The 22884-nt window shown below is 36.9% G+C and overlaps 1 protein-coding gene across 3 annotated transcripts in view; it reads left to right on the top strand.

The window, feature by feature from the left end:
- The window catches only part of LOC311074856 (uncharacterized protein), a 63623-nt gene that overhangs the window by 28643 nt on the left and 12096 nt on the right, over positions 1 to 22884 (top strand). For 2 of the 3 annotated variants that reach the window (XM_084101783.1, XM_084101781.1), the window contains exon 1: positions 20543 to 20831. The exons of the other annotated variant lie outside the window; for it this stretch is intronic. The gene's annotated coding sequence lies outside the window, so the exon portion shown is untranslated. Of the gene's footprint in view, positions 1 to 20542; positions 20832 to 22884 lie in introns of those variants that run through there. 3 annotated transcript variants of the gene reach the window in all.

The raw sequence follows: 22884 nt of genomic DNA, 5'->3' as shown, positions 1-22884 counted from the left end.
AATAATTTTAACCACTATATGGCTATAGAGCTCCAGTATATGCTATTTGCTATTAGACTACCTGAAATATATCTTTTCACAAGTTGGATTCAGTTGGATTCATATCTAAATATGATAAAATCACAATTATAACAAAAATAAAATATTTTTGTCAAAGTTTAGCATTTTTTTGTACCAAAAAAACCCAGTTTTTCAATAATGTTACATTATGATTAGAACCAAACCTGAACAAAATGTTACAAAGAGAAATGTTGGAGTCTTAAGATTTTATCATTTATTTCAATCATTTATTTTGAATCTAATTCTAGATTCTAGACACACACACAATTGTGTGTGTGTGTGTGTGTGTGTGTGTGTGTGTCTGAGAGATAAAGAGAGAGAGAGTGTGTGAGTACACATTGTCGATGTGCCAGTGTCACCACACCACTTTATATTTGTAGTGGTTCTGCATTTTGGATGATTTTATTTGACAAATTATAGCCTTACAAATGTTCCTGTGTGTGTGTATGCGTGTATGTGTGTGTGTGTTTACATTTTCAATGTGTCAGTGTCACCAATTTATTTTTGTGGTGGTACTGCATTTTGGATAATTTTATTTGACAAATTATAGCCTTACAAATGTTCCTGTGTGTGTGTGTGTGTGTGTGTGTGTGTGTGTGTGTGTGTGTGAGAGAGAGAGAGAGAGAGAGAGAGAGAGAGAGTGTGTGAGTACACATTGTCGGTGTCAGTGTCACCACTTTATATTTGTGTTGGTTCTGCATTTTGGATGATTTTATTTGACAAATTATAGCCTTACAAATGTGTGTGTGTGTGTGTGTGTGTGTGTGTGTGTGTGTGTGTGTGTGTGTGCGCACATTTTCAATGTGTCAGTGTCACCAATTTATTTTTGTGGTGGTACTGCATTTTGGATGATTTTATTTTACAAATGATAAGAGAACAGTTTTTATAGTCTCAAAAATGTATTCCTCTATATGTGTGTGTGTGTGTACACGCGTGTTGTGAGCAATATAATTTAGCATTGTGGATGTTTTTTGCATTGGTGGAAGTGTGCCACTTAATTTGTGCCATTTCTGTCGATGTGTTCTGCGTTGTTTCTGATTTTGATGATGAATTGTGTCTATTTTGATTGCGGGGTCTCCAGAGACCCCGAAGACCACGAGTGTCACAATTTTTGTCACACCAACATAAAAACAGATATCATTCCAATTTAATTTTTTTTTTGTAGATCTAGAAAGTGTTAAGAGCCGTAGAAGGTTTCATACCATTTGGACAAAGGGAACATTTTTTTTAATTTGAGTAAAAGTCATTTGGGGTCCCAAAAGACCCCATAAACAATCAGAGGGTTAACAGAGAACCCGCCCTCAAGGAAGTAAACGTTTCTCAATGGAGCGAGGCCAGACTCTCTGTACAAATGAAATGTACGAGAGTCTGGTAGAACCAGGCTAGAGAGCGCGTGCTATTCAAACGCAAATTACTGAGGCAATCCAAGCAAACCTGTGAACGCCCCCATATCAGCTCGAGAAAACACAAGTTTAATCATATCATTGTAGCCTACGTGTTTACACCATGTGGCAGCGCTGTGAGGAATAATAATAATGGAAAATCTACCTCAGAGTGCGGGTATTGCAGGAGAGAGGATCCGAATACTGTAGTTAGTAAGTTTTTTTTCCTTCTCAAGTTAATCGCGTTTCTGTGAATGAATGAACGGCAGCCGCAGAGATGCGCGCTGTTAATCACAGCTCGCAAAAAGACAGTTTAAATTTAAATTGCGTCTCTGTGTGAATGAATGATGATGTTTTAGCAAACTGTATTGCTATACTGAGTTGAGTAAAAATCGACAGAAATATGTTAAAATAAAATGTAGGCTATTTGTATAAGCAACGTATTAAACTGAAAATTAACATTTATATGCCCTAATATTTCATAAAAACAACGTTACAGTCAGGCGTTTCTGTTTGTGAATGAATGTTTCTGTTTTAGCAAACTGTATTGCTATACTGAGTAAAAATCGACTGAAATATGTTGAAATAAAATGTATTTGTATAAGCAACGTATTAAACTGCAAATTAATATTTATATTTCTTAGAATAAAAATGAAAGACCTATGTTACAGACATGAAAGACAACATTTCGTTGATTAGTTTTGGATAGATTATACATTTTTACTGTAAAATATCTGCCACCTCAAATAAGCTTTTGTTTGCCAATATTTGCTCATGTTAAATATAGTATGTTTTGTCAAAAATAAAGTAATCAAATAATCAATCAAATCCTTAACTTTGAAATATGTATGATAAAATGTATACTTTAGTTTTTACAAAGAAAGATTACACTTGAATTGTTGTTGTAATTGTAACCTTTTTAATAAAAAAATATATAAGTTAGATGTAAACAAACTATTAAAAGGTAAATATAAGCCTTTTCTTTAAATAATTTTTATTGTGTTTTATTAGTGACAAATTTGGGGAGAGGATAAATATTCCAAAACTGAAAATACAGTATGAGAAATAACTGCACAATTACTAGACATGTTTTCCTTGGATATTATAGGCCAAATTGCAAGCACAATATGTGGAAAAATAAAAAAGAATTGAGATGCTTCTAACTGTTGCTCTTGCATTCTTGTGGCTCAGTGACTCACCTGAATGAATGGCTAATTAAGTATGCAGGCCCCATTGTCTCATCAGGTGTGAACCACTAAATATGCATGATCGTTGACGCCCATTCCGCATATTGCCTTTCCAAACAGAAAGGCAATTTTGCTTTGCAAAATTCAAATCAATGTATTGTGTTATGTGAATGATTAGGCAGGGTGATTTTCACATCATTTTGAAGAAAAAACACTAGGCGATGAAATCCATTAGTCAAAAGTCTTATTGGCACATATTTAGTATGTGTTTTGTGGTCTTATTTCAGAAACTTTAGTTTTTAGTTTTTTCAATAACCACGCATAAACATTATTCTCTCAAAAATGCAGACATGTACATTCTTGTTGCTCACATATTATGGTAGTCCTGTTTGTGCTAAATAGTGTGTAATTTTTTTTTTGCCATTAATATGTTTATAAGCAACTGAAAAAAGCACAAATGTCAGGGCATGTCAGAACATCTCAAGGACCCCAAAAACACCTTAGACCCCAGAGGGTTAAATGAGGGACCACCACCCCGGACTGCCAGCCCAAAGGTACTGTCCCCGACCGCCATGCGATGTTGTAGAGACGTGTCAGCCAAGACAGCCCCACAACATCCAGAGACTTAAAGTACTCAGGGCTGATCTCATCCACCCCCGGTGCCTTGTCATGAGGAGCTTCTAAGCTACCTCGGAGACTTCAGCTTGGGTGATGGATAAGTCCACCTCCGAGCCTCCAGCCTCTGCTTCTTCAATGGAAGACGTGTCGGTGGGATTGAGGAGATCCCCAAAGTATTCCTTCCACCATCCGATGACATCCCCAGTTGAGGTTAACAGTTTCCCATCTCCACTGTAAACAGTGTTGCAGGCCTGATAGCGCTCCGGCACCACGCCGGATTTCCGGCGTACAGACGTGTCTGCAAAAAAAAAAAAAAATCAGTTTAGCATTCGCGTGATCTGACAATTATCCCAAGATCTGAGAGGCGCTTTCACTAAACCACACCAGTAAGCCTACTTCAGCCAATTGGAAATAGGGTCTTGGGTTTTGGCCAATCAGATTGATACAGCAGTCACTCCACGTGCGAATTTGTTTGTTTTTCCCATACACTACGATTGTGTTTCCCTCACTGGCATCGCGTAACGTAGCCAAAGTCATGGAGTGCAACTTTATGAAGCCAGGGGAAGATGCCAAACTTGTCGATAAAGGCATAAAGAATAAATGGTCTTGGATAGAGGTGGTGGGTAGAGACGAAGTTTCTGCACTTTGTGCGCAAGGAAAATATTATGGAACTAGCGGGAAAAAAGTGCTGCCACGGCGCGAGTTAGACCCTAGTCATCAAGCAGCTGTAGCTCGTAGCCTGATTTAAGGCCGCTCGCCAACAGGCCGTTCACATATCGCGTCTTTTGCGCGCTCAAGTTCATTCAAATGTAGGCGCGCGGTAAGCGCGCTCATAATTGAAGCGACGCGCTCGTTTTTTTCCAGGCGTTTTTCGGTGGTGGAAATCCATTAACCACTGAAACTTTTTTGTCATTGTGGAGAGCGCAGTGCATGGTTGCATAGCAGGGTAAATCTGACCTAATTTTACTATTAATAATAAAAGATAAGCTAAAGTGCATTGTAAATGTCAGTAATTTATCTTTTTTTGACTCATTCTTTTTATAAAAATAATTTAAAGTCTGAAATATGTGAGGTTTATCTTTTTATAAACTTTTTTGTCAAAACCTTATTTGAACTTGTACATGTTAGTATATAACATGTTGCAAGACACTTAAAATCCGGCTATCATTAATGGTAGGCTATTATTTTAATGTTTATGTAAACAAAAAGTGCATATTGATGCTTATTTTATTTGTTATTTGCTGGTTTTTGACATAAAACTTGGTGAATTGATTTCATTGTATAGTATTAGGCCTAGTACTTTTTGAACAGGATTCTGTGATAACCTTGATAATTTTTGTCACTATAATCATGAAATGAAATGTTCATGCCATTTCATCTCTAGTTATGATCAACTAATTATGTGTTTTTTACAGTATAATATGCAAAGTACAATGTTCTATAAAAAAATTATATCTGATTCTGTTCTTTTCTCTGACACGCGTTGTTGGGTGTGGAAGGTTACTAATGTGATTGCTTAATCTGTAAATTAAATTAATGCTTTTTCAATTACTGAATTCATTGAAATAAAATGAATTCTTTGATTTGAATATTTTTTGGCAATATGTCAAATTTCAATCTTTATGGTCTTAAATTTCAATCTTTATGGTCTTAAAATGTCTTAAAAAGGTCTTAAATTTGACTTACTGAAACCTGCTACTGTAATATATAGGCTTGTATTGGGTTTGTTCATCTCATGTCTGAATGATGTCCATTTATATCCACAAAAGTCACCAGAATCTATCATTTAAGGGACTATTTATCAAAATGTTCTCCTAGGGGAGCACACCCCTGGATCCCGCTTGACAATTATGTTGATCAGGGCATATATCTTGGCTTACCTCCCAGGGAAAAAAGTATAGGCTCAGGATTTTTTTCTACTATCACCCCTGGTGTTGGTAGGACACTGCTTTACCCTCCTGAGGCGCCGGACGCTTTGGCAGAATTTGATAGTTCATGGCCTCACCGAACTCTTCCAAGCCCGATTTTTTTTTTGCCTCCACAACCACCCGGGCTGCAGTCCGCTTGGCCTGTCGGTACCCGTCAGCTGCCTCAGGAGTCCCACAAGCCAGCCAGGCTCGATAGGATTACGGCCACAGCTCCGAAGGGCCACGTCGACAATGTAGGTGGAGAACATGGCCTTGTCCACACGGACACGGGTATTCTTATTACCGTGACTTTTTTTACGCGGTTCAGCTGTTCGTCCACACGGAAACGCAGTATGTGCACTGATGGACACCCTTATGCTTGAACATGGTGTTCGTTATGGACAAGCTGTAACTAGCACAGAAGTCCAATAACAGAACACCGCTCGGGTTCAGATCAGGGGGGCCGTTCCTCCCAATCACGCCCCTCCAGGTGTCACTGTCGCTGCCCACGTGGGTGTTGAAGTCCCCCAGTAGAACAAGAGAGTCACCAGCCGGAGCACTTTCCAGCACCACTCCCAGGGACCCCAAGAAGGCCGGGTACTTTACACTGCCGGTTGGCCCGTAGGCGCACACAACAATGAGAGACCGATCCCCGCCCCGAAGGCACAGGGAAGCGACCCTCTCGTTCACCGGGGTGAACTCCAACACATGACGGCTGAGCTGGGGGGCTATAAGCAAACCCACACCAGCCCGCCGCCTCTCACCATGGGCAACTCCAGAGGGGTAGAGAGTCCATCCTCTCTCCAGGAGCGTGATTCCAGAGCCCAAGCCATGCGTAGAGGTGATCCCGACTATCTCTAGCCAGTACCTCTCAACCCCACACACAATCTCAGGCTCCTTCCCCGCCAGCGAGGTGACATTCCACGTCCCTAGGGCTAGTTTCCATGTCCAGGGATCTGCAAATTAATAATTTTAGATATATTCATGGTTAAACCAAATTACTTTTTTGGTGACAAATTCTGTCCATCTTGTAATAAATGACAAAAACAGTGTTGATTGATTGTACAAACCACAAAATATTATTGTTAACATCTAGGTAAACTAAAAATAAAATATGGTTATATCTCCATTCTATTTTTTTTACACTTTTAAAAACCTTATTCGTCAATGACCCATTTCTAGTCAAAAAAAAAAATATATATGTATATATATATATATATATATATATATATATATATAAAATTTATTTTAACTTCCAAATATAAATAATGGCCATGAAACAGTAGTCAATTTGTAGTCAAAAAATACCCTCAGTCTGCTGACACCAATGAAATGAACTTAAGAGTGTGAATAGGAGATCTGAAGACATCAGCATAATAAATGAGGTGAAAACAGGAACTATTGTCATGAAATAAAGAGTGTTTTCAGCAGATCTGTTAATATTGATGAGCCTCAGACTATCAACACTCATTCAACAAGCCATTCAGAATCATCAGCAGATTGTCTCACTTTATTCTGAGTGTTTGCTGTTAGAAACACATTATTTGAGTCAGGATACATGTGACCCTGGATCACAAAACCAGTCACAAGTAGCACGGGTGTGTGGCACTGGCAATAGTCAACAATACATTGTATGGGTCAAAATTATCGATTTTTTTCACTGTACTTCAGAATTACATTTACGACCTCCAGGAAGTATTTCCAAAATAAGAAGGAACATGGGTGTCAAAATACCTCTGCCAATGATCTGACTTGTCCTCGTAAACGAAGAATTTATTATCTTTATAGCCTATACATGGGACGGGTAGGTCCACGGAGGTTTCCATGTAGTTCCGCCATCTTGAAAAACTATAATAGCAGAGAGGGACAAAAAGTACTAGGACAACTTGTTTTCGTTCAGAGCCAAGTAGCCAACGTTACTGAAGCCAGCAGAAGCGGAGGAGCAGAGCAGAGCGCTTGTCACTGCCGCGGCAAGTTTAAAAGACTGCACTGCACGGTTAAGTCACAGGATAACGAGTCATCTTCGTCGAAAAAGTCCAAAATAAGACCGTAAAAGGAAACGTGACCGGAGATTACAAAAACAAGGGTTAATGTCGGGATAGCTAATGGGGAAAGCTTTCAAAAGACGCTGAAGTTGCCTGCTTTCTTCTCGACAGGTAAGTCAATGTTACGGTCTTAATTACAGGCTTTTTATTTTTATTTTTTTATTAGCCTATATAGACCAGCGTTTCCCAGCGGGGTGACGCGGCACCCTGGGGTGCTTCTGGCGAGAGCAGGGGTGCTGTGTAAAAAAAAAACATTTTTTTTACCATCAATCTCGGATCGTCGGAAGTCTCTAATAACAACAAATAATGCGCACAAATTTATAATAAAAATGCAAATCATAAGTTTTCGGCGTTGAATTGCGGAGGTTGCACTTGAGTGTGATTTTATTCCCGTGCCTTATTCCCAGTGTGTCCACATAAAGCTGCCTATTTTTCATTGATGCGCTTACAGTCAAATACACACGAAAACATTGTCACAACGTCCGTCTTGCCGCGTATTCACATAAACACATCGGTTATGTCCGTGCTGCTGTCAACGCAACGCGTGTAATTAATGTTTTTCAGTTTAACACGTTAAAAATATTTAACGCAATTAAAACAGCATTTTTTTTCTGTCATTCTTTGGCTAGCGTTACATTATATAATCACGTTCTTCTTCATGTAAATGCTTCTAACCATGCGAGCGAGAAAATACAAAAGAGAATGCGCTGTCTGTGATGCTGACACGACGCGCGCCATACTCGACTTCTCTTTCGCGCTTTCGCTTTGAGTATCCTCATCAGAGCAGTCTTAAATTAGTTAAATAAAGTCTTAAATGAACGTTAAGAGTTGTGAGAAAATGGGATGCGTGTGGGATCCACATGTGACAGTGCAGCAGTGACATCAGAATCAAATAACACTTCATTCATAAAAAGATGCCATTAAACAATTATTTGAAATATACTGTCTTTATGATGTTTCTACATTAATTTGAAGATTTACTGTGAAATTATTAGGCTAGATAAAATATAGTAAAAACAAGCTATCTTGTGCAATTATAACAAAATTATCCCAATAATTATCACATTATCCCAATTATTATCCCAATAATTATCCCATACACTGAGTGAGCAAACATTTAGGTGAGATTTGCAATGGTAATTGAGCAATGTTTATATATGAATAAAAAGCCTTAATTGAATATGTCATTATGTAAAGTGATCTCTTCAGAAGAAAGTAATGATTTCCTAGATTTTAAATGGATGGACAAACAACAACAAAAAAATAGATAAAAATATCTATATGACAGTAGGCCTATAAGTTCTTCCCTGTGGTATTGAAAATTGATACATTTATTTATTTATTTATTTATTGCTCAAGTCATACATAAATGTTTCATTCATTTGTAACATGCATGAACGAAGAAAAAAAAAAGGAACAGGAAGAAGAAAATCTTATGGTACCTGTCATTTATTTGTGCACATAAAAAAACAAAACAAAAAAAAAACAACCCCAGCACATTTCAAGGTATAGTATCAAAGTAGTATCGTGACAACACTAGTGTAGGGTGCCAGACATTTTTTTTAAATTTCAAAGGGTGCCTTGACTGAAAAAAGGTTGGGAAACACTGATATAGACAGTAGAACATAGTTAAAAGTTAAACAGGCTCTTTGATGAATAGCAGCTATTGAGTAAAGTAGAGAAGGCCCTATAAACAAGGTTGTAAGTTTTGTTTGTTCAAAACTGTAACATTCGTTTGTTCGTTGTGTCAAGTTGTAGTTTGTTTGAAATAGAGGGTTTTCACCTACGTCACGATTTGGTCAGTTACCCGGATGCGCGGCCATATTGGAGGTACTCGGATGTAAACAACGGCATGGATTGCACTGTTTATGTACTTTTGAACACATTGTTACACTAATTTCTGATGTCTAAACCACGGGAAAAACACATGGAAGCTGCGAAATCATATAGAGAAGGACTTGGTAAGCAGGAAAGAGCTCAAAATTTTGACAAACTTAAGGTAATTTGTGGTAAAGATCTGAACGAGCTAGCTTCTCTAGTCCTTACTTCTTTTTCGTATCCCGACATTGGCTACGTTCAGATTGTCAGTCCAAAAAAAAGCACATGAAATCAGTTTCAAGCTACATCCATATGTGGTTTAATATCCTATTCAAATCACATATCAGGAAATCCACCAGTCTGAACGCTCTTTCTCGTGGTTTATGTGACTTTCTCACGCCACGTAAAATATAAACATCAGACGTTGTTATAGGGAACATGCTGAAAGTCGCTGCCGAAACAAGGTTGTGTTGATGCAAAGTGCCGGACGAGCAGAAAATTATTATTTTTGAAAAGTATTTTGAAACCGGCGCGGATGAACAAGAGTTGTGCATACAGTAACCTACCAGCCTCCTACAGTTCTGCAGCTCGAGACGCAGTAGTCCAGCGCGGCGGCTATACATTTCCATATTGTAAAATTTAAATAAGAAAACATTTATATTGCAAATGCAAACCTCTCCATCAACGCAACATCATTGCCGTATTGTCAAAGAGCTGCGTGGACACACAAATCGGTTCTGAACAGTTGCAATACACACTGTAAAAAGTTTAACTATTATTTACTCAATTTTATTGGTGAAACATTTTTACACTCAAAAAAATTGAGTAAATTTTAAAGCTGTGAAATCAATGAAATATACTGTATAAATTGAGTAAATGTCAGTTAAAAAATTGAGTAAATCTGAATAACTGAATTACTTTATATGAGAAATAAAATTAATTAGATATAATCAAAATTATAAAACACCACAACTGTAATTCTATGTCAAATAAACTAAAAAAATTGAGTAGATCTAATAGAAATATTACATGAAATTTAACCAAACAAATGTGCTATATTTACTAAATGTAAAAGTGAATTTAACTTAATATTGGACTATAAATTATCAAAATGTTGCATTCACTTTTTTACACTATTTACCCTTTACTTAGTACTTTACAATGAGTATAATAAAACCAAATAAAGCAAGCAAGACATTTTAATTGAACATTTATTGTCAATTAAACATTAGACAGTACTTTACAATGAGTATAATAAAACCAAATAAAGCAAGACATTTTTAATTGAACATTTATTTGTCAATTAAACATTAGACAGTCTAAAATCAACCTATGAAACATTTCATCCATCTTAATATTCAATAGATTGCAAAATTCAAAAATGTAAAGTAGCCACAAGAGAAATGACTGAACCTTATGAAACATTTCATCCAATTTAATATTCAATTAGATTGCCTGTAAAATTTGAAAATGTAAAGTATAAGATAAATGACTGAACCTTATGAAACATTTCATCCAATGTAATATTCAATTAGATTGCATGTAAAATTTGAAAATGTAAAGTAGCCACAAGAGAAATGACTAAACCTTATGAAACATTTCATCCAATTTAATATTCAATTAGATTGCAAAATTCAAAAATGTAAAGTAGCCATAAGAGAAATGACTGAACCTTATGAAACATTTCATCCAATTTAATATTCAATTAGATTGCATGTAAAATTTGAAAATGTAAAGTAGCTATAAGAAAAATGACTACATCTTACTTTGTTCCTGGTGCATACCAGCCATTTGCAGTCACACTCAACATTAAACCATAAAAAAAGAAGCAACACTTACATCAATATTAAAGGGATAGTTCACCCAAAAATGAAGATGTTGTCATAATGTACTCGCCCTCAAGTTGTCTCAAACCTGTATGAGTTTCTTTCTTCTGTTGAACACAAAAGATATTTTAAAGAATGTTGGTTAACAGACAGTTAACAGACGGTTGCCATTGACTTCCATGGTAGGAAAAAAATATATACTATGAAAAGTCAATGGCAACCGTCTGTTAACTGTCTGTTAACCAACATTCTTTAAAATATCTTTTGTGTTCAACAGAAGAAAGAAACTCATACAGGTTTGAGACAACTTGAGGGCGAGTACATTATGACAACATCTTCATTTTTGGGTGAACTATCCCTTCAACAGAATTAATCAGATAACAGAAACACTTCCATCAGGAATGCCCATTCTGTGGGATGATCTTGAACAGCAACTATGCAAGAAGATAATTTTTTAACCTCTGAACCTTAACAGAGAGTCTTGAAGGATCCAGCTCAAGAAACAGTTTTTGGAACACCTCAAGTGAGTATTTGTGGGTCTTGGGATATCTCAAATCCAATGCGTACGTGAGTCCCAAAAGATAGCAGCAGGCTCTGCTGAGATTCCCAAGATTGCTGAGGACAGTGATGCCCTCAATCACAACTCCTACATCGCTGACTGCCCCATTGTCCCGAAGGATGTAGATTTTTATGACTTCCTCTGCCAACTCTGCTTGTACAAAGACGGGTAGATCAGCTGAATCCTGCAGGCAAATTGTAAAGATAACTGGTTAGAGCCAACATTCAAACCTGAATGTTACAAGAAAGTGACAATACACAAAACAAATAGCACCTGAAGAAGCAAACATCCTGTCGGACCATATGACAGGTAAAAAGGAGGAGTTGCAAAAATTAACAGCATTCTTCTTAAGAGGACAGGTTAATTTTCTACATAGGGAAAATTATTATTAACGAGAAACCTAAAAGAAAAATGAAAAGAGACCAACTGCAAGCTTCAATGCTGTAAATCAATGCTATATGCTTTTATTGAGGTTTGAATTATTTCAACCAATTTCTTTTTTAAAAAACATGTTTAATATGGAAGTAAAATGACTAATGGTTTTGAAACAAAAAAGCTTGTTTAATTTCACTACTTGAAAAAATACGCATTGACCCTCACACTCAACCCTCTAAATAATTATGTGGTGTAGTAAATATTACAGTAATATTTAACTTTATTAACTTAAAATGAGTGAGCACGGGCTCCTTGAACTCTCTTCAGTCTCCAGAACAACAGTTCTCTTCTCAGCGCCGCAGATTTGATGCATTTCCTCTGAAATTCAGGTTTTTGTACGTTTTATTTTATCTATAAAATCATTACTGTGCTTTAAACCATTTTATTTAATGCAAAACAAAATGAATTTTGTCTCGCAGCAATTACATAATTTAAACTTTAAAACTAACACTGAAAATTACTGAAAACTGATGAACTAACCTCAAATTCCTTGATCAAGTCACATGCATCTTCCCCCAGATAGTCAATGAGACATCGAATGACAACTTCCCGTCTTTGCTGAATGGAGATTCCACTCTGTAAAACAGAAGGTATTCCAAATAAAACATTACTTTGCACATTTAGGCAGAGATTTGCTTTAATTGTATCAATTTTAATAAATACTGTTTCAAAATACTGTACCCCTTAACTGTCAGTCCCATTGGACATAGACCCCAAAATGACATTTCCAATCTGTAATAAATCTTAAATACTGGAGCATATAAAATTTGGTCTCTTTTTAAAGGGAACACTTGGCAGATTATTGTGGAGGTGATCAATTATGAAAAGTGACATTTTAAAAAAAGTCACCCATTTGGGCAATATTTTGGATTATACCTAATGCAAATAGGGAACCTGCAAACATTAATAACGTAACCTTTAAACATTGTCTGAAAAAGGTAGCTGTTATTCCTTCAAGAACGAGTGTATTTTCTCTTTGTACTTTTTGTTTTATTAGTGTTGCCGAAATAACCAGAATCCCTGGATTAATCCGAAAGAATCATCCAAGACTATTCTTAATGAAAAACAAAACGGAACACTGAACCCACCATTTCAAGCCACCCTCGAATTGCCACCATTTCAAAAGTGAATGTAAAGTGTGCACGGCCACACGGGCATTAATAAGCGATTTAAAAGTGAGGTTGAAAAGGGAAAAACTCTAACGTACCGCAGCCACCCTCGTGATATCAGTGTTGTCACATCAATTAACCGCTAGGAAAATTTCCACAGTCACATCCCTAGTTAAAGGACAAATCCAGTGAAAAATTAACCTAGGGGTAATTAACACATGGTTACCGAGTCGATCGTTCCCTGCGATGCGTTTTCATGAAAATCGAATGTATAGAGTTTTATCTAAAAACAGATTAGCTCATAGCAGTAGTATATGGGGCACAGAGTAAGTAAAAATAAATCACTAGTTAATACCACTAACAAGGCTCAAAATAGCCTCACACTAACACGGTAACATAATGAGGGTCCTTACATACAAACCGAAGCATTGAGAACTTTGTAAGTGTACAGACAGTTTAATAAGAAGATACTTTATAAAGACAGTACATTACGCGTTGACATGCAGGATCCATCTTGGAAAACAGTCTCGACTAATCGAGCCACGAACGCCGTGCTACGTTAGATTTCACAAACGTAATTCCTATCGACCAGCTCACTTAGCAGGGCGTTCGTGGCTCGATTAGTCGAGACTGTTTTCCAAGATGGATCCTGCATGTAAACGCGTAATATACTGTCTTTATAAAGTATCTTCTTATTAAACTGTCTGTACACTTACACAGTTCTCAATGCTTCGGTTTATATGTAAGGACCTTTATTATGCTACTGTGTTAGTGTGAGGCTATTTTAAACCTTGTTAGTGGTATTAACTAGCGATTTATTTTTACTTATTCTGTGCCCCATATACTACTGCTATGAGCTAATCTATTTTTAAAGATAAACTCTATACATTCGATTTTCATGAAAACGCATCTCAGGAAACGATCGACTCGGTAACCATGTGTTAATTACCCCTAGGTTAATTTTTCACTGGATTTGTCCTTTAATACATGCAGAAATAACATGGGAGGGCATTATATCTCGCCACCACATAACAAGAAGAGAATCTAATGTTTTTTCTTTATGCTTAACACTTTCATACCTTTATTTCTCTCCAAAAATATATTGTTATTATTGAAATCTTGACATGAAAACAAATTGGTTTTTACCAATATTTCATGATTTTTCATGTTCATCACCATTTCAAAATAAAGGTCGGAACATATTTTGAGTCTGTAAATCTTTTTACTTAAAACAAGCTAAATTATTATTATCTTGTTTTCTGTTTCAGTTAAGATAATTTCTTACCCCACTGCCAGATAATTCTACTTGTTTTAAGCAAAATTCACTTCATTTACAAGAAACAGGACTAAATATCTTATGTCATTTAGCATTTTTTCAAATAATTTAGATATTTGTACTTGAAGACAAAAAAAAAAACTCAGTAAGAAAGGCATTTTTTTCAGTGTATAAAATACGGCAATTGTAGAGCAATTTAAAGTAGATGCATAGTAGATGCATGGAGATTTTTTAAATAAAAATACCTGATGTAGAATACTCAGTTGTGCCCGGAGTCGCTCTCCCAAAGCACCCTTTTTCACTTGGAACAATGACAGCAGTTTGGGAGAATGGAGGTCCAACATCGACATGAACTTTGGCTCAAGATTCATTGTAGTGATCCTCTGAAACTCTGCACTGATCTTAAAGTAAAATGACAAGATAAACAATAACCCTGTAAGAGCTATGGTAATTCAATTCCAGCAAAAACTGAAGTCCATATTGAAATGAAAAGGATTGAAGACTGTAGCATAAACTTTGAATTAGATGTAATACTGACAAAAACTGAGGGTTTTAATTGCTGAAATCATTCCATTTACTTACTTGCGAGACGTCAAACAAGGCAGGCCATCTGTCCTTTATGTCTTTGATGCTCATCTGGAGGCTGATGACATCATGTCTTCTATGTGCAAAAGTTCTGCACATCAAGTCCTTGATAGCTGTACTGTCTCTCTTCTTTGATTCTTCAATTAGTTGGTTTCTGTCCACCTCTTGCTGCTCCTTAGGCTCTCCTGCAGGATAGCATGGAAGAAACACCACTTCTCCTTTCCGAGCTTTCTTTATATTCCTTGCAGGTGTCCTGTCATCAGGGCGCTTGCTCTTTAAAGAATTGCAGGTAACGTCAGGAAATCCAAGATTTCTGAGCTTTGTTCTGTAATTTCCCATCTTGTACTTAAGACTATACATCCATCCAGTCCAACCAGTATGACTGCCTGGTTCTGCCAGACACGGGTGGGTTTTGACTAAAGCCTCTGCCACCGCACTGATCTGACGTCCTGTGGGGTAGGCTGTGAAGCTGTACATGTAGTCTGCCAATTTTTCCAAAATCTCAGACCTGACCTGAATAGTAGTTAGCAAAGTACCATCTTTGACAAATTTTTCATTGGCATTCTTCAGTACTCCCTCTGCTGCCGCAGAGAAACATGGAATGATTATTTCATCTGGCCATGATGTCCTATTAGCGCTTCCAAAAGGGGATGGTATAACACTGTCTTGTGGAGACACTGATATGCCATCTGTCTGGATATCTGGCCTTGTGTCAGTAGCAGAGCTTGCACCGGTCTCATTTTCAGTTTGAGCAGTAAATGCAAGGACTATTGACGGAATGATCACAACTTTGATTGTCCCCTTGTGTTTAATCTGGTCGGTAGAATGGAGTGTGAAGTAATCACCAAAGTCCTCATCCAAGTAATGCAGAGTAAAATCCTCAACTAGTCCAAATGTCTCCTTCATGGTTTCATTTAACTGCTCTACAGTGCTGGGTATTCCTGAGGACAGTGTAAGCTTCTCACTCCGATGTTCTAAAACAACTTTCAAGGCTACCAAATCCATCTGGACAAAAACAGAAACATAAATAACCTGAATGAAGGTAGGTGTTGGACTTAAAGAGTCTTTAAAAAGTCTTTTCTTATAGTCTCTTTTCATAGTCTTTTCTTATAGTCTCTTTTCATAGTCTTTTCACCTAACACCTGTAAACAATGTGACGTTTCAATGACACCATGCGTTTACCTCCCACAAAATATCCTGTCAAGGGATAGGAGTCAGCAAGTTCACAATGTTGTATCAGGGTTAATTTCCCAGAGTTCTCCAACATAAATGCCCTAAAATGTTCATCATACCAGCTATTGAGTAACTTCACAATGAAACTGAGACTGCTGTCAACAATAACGATCTGTGAAATCTCAACAAAATCTGGCAGTCCACCAGTTGACCCATAGGGCAATACCATCCCAGCAGCATATTTAGTTCCATGGTGTATTACTGCACTGGTCATTTTCACAGTGGTTTGTGTTGGATAAACTTCCTTGAAAGACTGCTGTATTTCCGAATCAAGCAGTTCTAATGGAAGTGGAGTTACTTTAGTAACACATGTTGCAGGTTTTAAAGCATTCGCCTGTGAATGGTACGCCATCATCATTTGGTGCTTAGAGGCAAGTGACAGCAACACATTTTTGAAGCTGTTTGTGTATCTGATAACTCGCTTAAAAAAGCTGTGTTTAGCCTCAAAGCGCATAGTCCAGAGGCTAACCAGAGGTCCAAACCCTCTTATCAAGTCTGGATAATGCTCCAGAAAATGGTGCTTTGGAGTCAGTTTTTGCTCTGGAAAAACCTCTAACAGTCTGTGACGATGCTCTGATATCAGTGTATCCAGGTAGCAAATTGTTTCCTCTGTATGAAGAGGAGATACTACAAGTTCAGTAATGTCTTTTAAGTTCATGAGGACTTGCCAGGCTGGATCATTCGGTGGAATCTTTGGACCAATAATGAATGACAATAGTCGTAATAATGTCCAGTTTTCATGTGCGTTCCCACCAATCCTTTTGTGAGAGACAAAGTTTGTTGGGATAGGTTGGGGCTGATCAGTTTTATCAGTCCATTTGTATGGAAAATTAACTATGGCCTTGTTAAGTTCTGTCAAGGTGAAATACTGCTTATGGATGAACAGATTCAGACATAATGCCAGTTCCAATGGAATTATGCCTTCAAAAAGGTCGTGAAGAACATCCGGTGGGTACCCAGTAATAAAATGGAAGTAACTTAAATTCTCAGTTATGGGACAACATTTCTTCACGCCACAACAGTGCACGAGTGCAGGATCTCTTTTAACAGTCTGAACATGTAAATCATAGTTCTCTTTTGTTCTTGGTGGAAAAGCTCCTGAACGCACTTCCTTCTGCTGATAATCAGAATGGTCCCCAATACAAAACCTACAGATATAATGTCCAGAAAAGCTTTCTACAAGTCCACTTAAAGAATGAGCACCAAGATTGTCTGCTGCAACACAAACAACAGTACCTCTGATATTCCGACCAACTTGAGGCAAAAAAATACCTTCCTTCTCCAATGTTGTGAGATCTTTCAATAAAGGCTCCAGAACACAAGCATAGCCAAATGTTTTCACATCATTGGCTTTACAAAGAAGAGCCAAATAAATTGATGTTAGCTGTGATCTCAGTTCAGATGGTACATCAGCAAGAACCCAGTAAACTGCTGTGACTTTGTGTTTTTTTCGCGAAGATCCAAGAGGATTGCAGATTTCAAAATCGTCAATGTAAAGTAAAAGTGAAATGCTAAAATCTTCTTTAGTATGAAATTCATTTAGCTTAAAATATTTACCATCATGGAAGGATGCCAAATAAGAAGTGTTTGAATGTTTAGTTAGTATCCAATTAAGAATCTCTGGATTATTCAACAAGTGCTGTAATGTTTGAAGAACAGGCACATACTGAAAGCTGCAATTCTCCTCTCGATCCAAAATATACTCTACTGGCTCAATCACATTAAAGTTCTCTTTAAAATACTTTTCTCTCTTAAATTTTGAACAAAAGGGACCATTTGGACAAAAGGCTTCATTCAAAGGATTAGAGTGACACAGTTTGTCTACTAATTCACTGACAATACCTTGATCAACAGCACAGTCATTTTGTGTAAAGAAATCATCAACTAACTTCGGAATATACTGAGTAGATGACGTGCAAATGAACTGAAGCTGTTCCACCAGGTCATCAATGCATTTTCCAGAGACGTTATAGATGCTTTCCAGTTTTAACAAGAGAGAACCAATATTTTTCACTGAATTGGTTGAAGCATCCCTTTCACAATCCAACTCTTCTGTGTTATCTATGTCCAAATGACCATGTGACACTGGAGAGTGAATTTCACTCTCAGTAAAAGCTGGCTGTTGTGCAATCACATCGATCTTAAAATCTTTCCATGAATAGGATTTGTGATTTCTACTTCTGTGCGTTGCATAAGTTCCATATATGTTGGTCTTAAAATCACATCCTTTAAAAACACATTGTATGGTTTCGTGACTTTTCAAATGGGAATTGATGTGTTTAAAGTAGTCTTTTGTGTCGAAATAAAACGAGTCACAAGTTTTACATTTGAAAGATTGCACAACTTCACACTCTTCAGTTTCTTGTGAATTGTGATATCGATACAAGTGTGTACGCAGGCCACCCCAGGTCTTAAAAGAGCATGGACAGTTTAAATGAAGACAGGGTACTGAATATCCACGACCAAAGGTACCATGATTCAGCCGGTAATGCTTGAGAATAGCACCTTTAGATGGAGCAACAAAAGTGCAGAGCTTACATTGCCATCCCATAAGTCGCCAACTAGAAAAGGGATGAAAAACAGTGTTACCACAGAGTGCTAACTAGAGCTGGGCAAAAAAATCGATTTTTCGATTAATCGTTTTTTAAAATGTGGTCGATTCAAAATCGATTCTCAAACTCCACGAATCGATTTTTTTCCATATTTATTTATTTATTACCCAAAAGCCAGTATTAGTTTTCCTCCACTGTTCATAGGCTTGCAAACTCCATTTTATAACTAATGCTGTGAGATTTTATGTTTGTTTTATCTTAATCATAAAATAACCTCAACTAGTGCTGCACAATTAATCATATCGCAATCGCGATGTAAGCCTACCTACGCAATGACGTGAATGTCCTGTGACACACAGAAAGACTTGCGATGACATCGTGCGTGTGCACAAGACAGCCTAGTATACAGTTCTCTTTCGTGCTTGAACGAACAATAACACACAAAATTATGCCAAAATGTCTTTTTGTCGAGTATCTTCATAACATAAGAGCAGTCTTATGATGAACGTGAATGAGGCGCGTGTGAGATCTGCGTCTCTGTTAGCAGCGGTTGGTCTCTTAAAGGGACAGTACACAGTAGCCACTAATTATCTCTGTCGTTAAAGTTAATCAAAGAACAAAGGAAACAGAGAAAAACACTCACTGCTCTTGACTAAAACCTTTTGTAACTTTAATAAGGATTAGTCTATATATACACTTTATAATTAATGCATCGCAGACTGTTTGATAACTTTATTCAATTTCTGTATGTCCTACCTAGACAGATAAATATATGCAAGTTTTTTTAATGGGTTTATGTGAGGATTGTTAACCTGTTTGATCAAGGCATGCGACTGTTCTGACTTGTCCAATTTTCAGCATCAATTTTTCATCTTGCATCAGAATCCTGTATATTCATTGTATGCATTTGAAATATAGAGTTGGGTTCTGTTTTAATGTATCCAAGTGTACCTAAAATAAATAGTTTAATATACAGGTTGGTAGCTCTTAATTTCTTTTTATTAATTAACCACTTCCAAACTTATGTTCACTTTACTTTCTTTTTTATAAATATAGGATTTGTATTAAATATATAGGCTATTCATTGAGTGGAATCGAAATCGAATTTAGAATCAAAATCGAATCGAGAGCTTGAGAATCGAAATCGAATCGATTTGTAAAATCTGAATCGATACCCAGCCCTAGTGCTAACTGACTGGCTTAAAAGATTAGTTCACCCAAAAATGAAAATTCTGTTGGTTATTCAGAAGATAAGTCCATAATGCTGGGAAAGACATCGAGCTCATGTGGCTCCAGTGCTTTAACCTCAATTTTATGAGTGACGAGCGCTTTGTGTTCTGAGATAACACTGCCATCAAGCGGTTGGGTTTAAATCAAACAAAGCCTCTTACAGGAATCTTCAAACTAAGAGAATATAATTATTTTGTTTTTGAGAATCAATACAATTGCTCCAAAAAAAGCCACAGCATTGTTTTGAGTGCTTGAGAAACGCACAACGATGTTTCATTCCTGAATGAATCAACTTAAGTTAATTGCTGCAACCTACTGGTAGTTTTAATTTCACATTTATGGTGTCGTTTCATTCTTAAAATAATTTCAAATATCAGTATTCAATGTTTTATTTTTAAAACATCAAAGCATTATTCATTAGGGAATGGGCAAGAGTACTCGAGTAAGCGGCCTTGACGGTGACGATCGATCATGGAAATGATGACTGAACTGAGTCCAAATGGTCTGACGGCGCGGGCGGCTATAGATGTATACTTAGATGTCGCCTTGGCTACTGCAGTTCATTAGAACGAAACCGTAGCAAAGCGACATCTAGTGTATATATCTATGCGGGTATAGATGTACACACTAGATGTCGCCTTCGCTAGTGCAGTTCATTGGAACGAATCCGTAGCCAAGGCGACATCTAAGTATACATCTATACCCGCCCGCGCCGTCAGACCATTTGGACGTGTGCTGTTTTCAAGAGCTAAAAACGATATAAATTCTGTTCGTTTTCTCACACAAACCGCTCGTTTCGTGTCTTAGGCCATCAATGTGTACTTATGATGGGGAATTGTTTCATTTGGACGATGGGGAATTGTTTTAATTTGTACTCTGTGCTTGGGGTTTGAGACAGTGACCATAGACCTGCATTATATGACTGACAGACAAGAACGGTTTGACCTAAAAATATCAAAATTGAAACTACTGCGGAAACAAAGACACCTACATCTTGGATGCTCTTGAGGTAAGCTAAAACATTTCAAATTAATTTCAAAGTGAACTATCCCTTTAAAAGGGAAAAAAAACTCTAAAACACGCGACAAATCAAAGTGAAAGTAAACCCATTATAATAAAACAACGGTCAGCAGTAGAGCGGTCATCTTCCTCTTTGCGTGATCAATCTCACTCTCACTGTACGTGCGCGCTCACATAAAAACAGCATGCATACAATAACGTACGCCATAGAAGTTATTTCAAAGGCACATCCACATTCATGTCATGAACACTACTTAACACTAGGTGGCCGTTACAATGCATGTGCGCGGTGTTATAATGCGTTGCTATTGACAACCGTCATTACAAGGAAGGAAATGCTCTAAAAGTGAATAGAGCTACTTGTTTTATTTGTTGATTTTCAAATATAAAACTTGTTAAAATGTCTTAAGTGTGAGCATCAACTCTTTTTAAACACTTTCATCTCATTTTAACATAACCGTGATAATATTGATAATTGCGATATTTTTGGTCACTATAATTGTGATATTAAATTTTCATACCGTCCCACCCCTAATTGGAAGTAAGTTCGTTATGGGTCATCATAAATACTTTGCTTTAAAAGTACCAAGTATAAATTTTATTTTTATTTTTTAATCGTTAATAATTGATAATTGTTACCCTCTGAATCGTAATCGAAAGGTGCCTAGAGATTCCCACCTAGCATTGAGCAGATGACAAAGTTTCTGCACTCTCACTAATGCTTTTACCAATTCAAACATGATGTAAATACAGTAAGAGCTTCATTGTGCAGCATAACAGCGTCATTGATTTCATAACGAGTTTTGGCAAGTGTCCAGTGTGTTTTGGCAAGTGTTTGGCGCAGTGTGATTGACAGCTTGGGTAATTAGAAAAGGGATTGTTCTTTGATCGCTTTCTGTATATATTTTAATCAGTTTAAATAAGATTATTTTCATCTTACTAAGAGAAACGATGTGTATATTTTAGTCACTGGCTTGATTTACTGATGCATAAACAGTATTGAACGACTTTGAGAGAAAGATTATCTGTCTGAACTTGAACAATTACACATAAGAAATTCACATAACCCACTAGTTCTTCAGAGGCTCGGATGGAGGAACTAAAAAAAACCTTGTGTGTTCATTTGTACGTCCAAACATAGAGCAACTGCCATGCTTCATTCGCTCGTTTGCAAGCCATGATGTCTCTCGAGGAAAAACCAATAGCGCGCTTGCGGGATTTGTACAAAACCGTTCCCCACATGGTTGTGTGCAAAATTATCTGCCAATGGGGTCAGCAAAATAATCTTGTTTTCCATTTGAATTAAGATTTATTTTCTTGTTTTCCATTCTTATTCAGATTTTTTTTCTTACCCCATTGGCAGATAATTTTGCTTGTTTTAAGCAAAAATTACTTAAATTACTTTCTTTTTATCTTAAAACAAAACAGAATTTCTTTTGTCATTTTACTTCTCTAGTAAATACTTATTGATTTAAGAATTTAGATATTTGGACTGGAAACAAGACAAAAATACTAAGAAAAGATTTTTTTTGCAGTGCATGTATAGTTATAGTTGCTGGACCATGGTTACACTAATCGTTAGACTTTCAAATGGCGGTTGAAATAAACGGTGATACAAATAGTACTAACGTTAACCCACTCCAAAAAAACAACAACTGGCAAGTTAACTTACTAACGTTAGCTAACATAACGTTACATATGGCTGCGCAAGTACTTAGAAAACTACACTGATGTGTACACGTACACACGGTCAACGTTTAATCAACTTTTGAATAAAGCATTGCAAATATACATAGTTATAAGCTGACTAACGTTACTTACAGGATATTCGAGGAATGCTGTTCACGTCGTTGCTGAGAAAAGCCGTCCTTCAGTGAAAGGTGCCTCTTGCTTAAGCGGCGAAACTTGTTCAACTTTTTAAGATGATGCAAAATACAAAAACAATTGTTAGGAAATCCTAAATAATTAACTTCTGAATTAACTATTACAAACAGAGCTGGCTAAATTACATACCAGGATATGCGAGGAGTGCGGGCCTTGTC

This window comes from Abramis brama, assembly GCF_963993115.1.
Source record: "Abramis brama genome assembly, chromosome: 1".
Classification (NCBI taxonomy): Eukaryota; Metazoa; Chordata; class Actinopteri; order Cypriniformes; family Leuciscidae; genus Abramis; species Abramis brama.
This window is presented reverse-complemented; position numbering and strand designations above follow the sequence as displayed.